A 1,498-nucleotide genomic window follows, 5' to 3' on the forward strand; every position below is an offset into this window, starting at 1 on the left:
GTGTCTAAGTGACAACTTCAAATCTGAGTAAAGGCAATAAGCTACGGGCAAGTTGCCCAACTTCCACATGACGCACTTCACGATGGCTCTAAGAGGCTGAGTCTTCCTTGAGAGAAGACAAAGGACAAGTTGCTGGTGAGTGCTTCATTAGCTTTCCTTGGAGGATGCTCAGAGTGAATATTGATAATGCCGTTGTCATTGATAGTTCACTGAAGGAGAAGCATTTGTACAGAGCATCCAGCACCAACAGTGAGATCATGCATCAAATCAGACCTAATTACTGTCTGCAGTTTTGGAACGAAGAGTTGCATGACTCAGATGAGGAGAGAGAATTCCTCTCTAGCTACTTATTTCTCTCATAGGGAAGCACAGGGAAAGAAAAAAAAACATATAAAATGTATTAGGTTAATTCTGTAGAGAAATTCTTTTCTCATATCCACTCACTTCAGCAAAGAGAAGTCCAGAGAAACAGGATTTGTAGCTCATACACCTGCAGCATGTGTTCTACAAGTCAATACTAGACCTCTCTGTACACACAGGGTGATAGAAAAGTTTAGGTTGGAAGGACCTCTGAAGGTCCTCTCTCACCTCTCCCTCTCCCCACCTCTGCACTCAAAGCAGAGCATCTGAATTTTTTAAGGGGATGCTCAGGGCCTTGTAAAGCTTAGTTTTGGAATTCCATCCTATTCCATCCTTGAAGCTATTCAAACCTGACTGGACAACACTCCTGGACAAACTGTTCTGTCTGACCCTGCTTTGAGCAGGGGGAGTTAGACTAGATGATTTCCAGAGGTGACTTCTGACCTCAACCATTCTGTTATTCACAGAGTCCACAGCTTTTCTGGATAACCTGTTAACATGCGTGTGTGGGGCATGCTCTCTTTGAATTAGACCTGCAGCAGAAATACATCTGCTCTATATGACCGATGTAGCTCATTTAAAATTGGTCCTAGAAGTCCCAGAATTCATAATACAAAAATTAATCTTCAGCAGAGAAGCAGGTAAGTTCACTCCTTTTTGCCACTTACAACTATCATGCAATTCAGCATACGAAAGAACTTTAGTAGCGTTAGTTGGATTTCATAGTATTATGAAAAGCATTTGAAGGCACAAATATTTTATTAGAGAGGCGGGAAAGAAAATTACTGAACCTAAACTTTTTATAACGAATCTGAACAGGCATAGTCTTCTCACCACCTAAAGGAAAGAAAATTGTCATAAACTTATGTTTTTATTTTCAAGGCTCTATACAGTTGGATATGATACTTCACAGAGAATGAAGATGAGGGACCAATCCAGTCAGTCCTTGCTCTTGGATATGAAAAATTAAATTGTAAGTAGAGAAGACAAAATACGCTAGATGGAGGGAAATAAAGGCTAAACTTGTGAGATTATATACAGCAACCACTGTGTTAGCCTTAAATAAAAGCAAAAGGCAAACAGGGAAAAAAACCTAGCTAGCACACACAGAATTAAGTAGTTAGTTCCAGTTGAGGGA

Source organism: Phaethon lepturus, unplaced genomic scaffold (assembly GCF_000687285.1).
Source record: "Phaethon lepturus isolate BGI_N335 unplaced genomic scaffold, ASM68728v1 scaffold22520, whole genome shotgun sequence".
In the NCBI taxonomy this organism is placed as follows: domain Eukaryota; kingdom Metazoa; phylum Chordata; class Aves; order Phaethontiformes; family Phaethontidae; genus Phaethon; species Phaethon lepturus.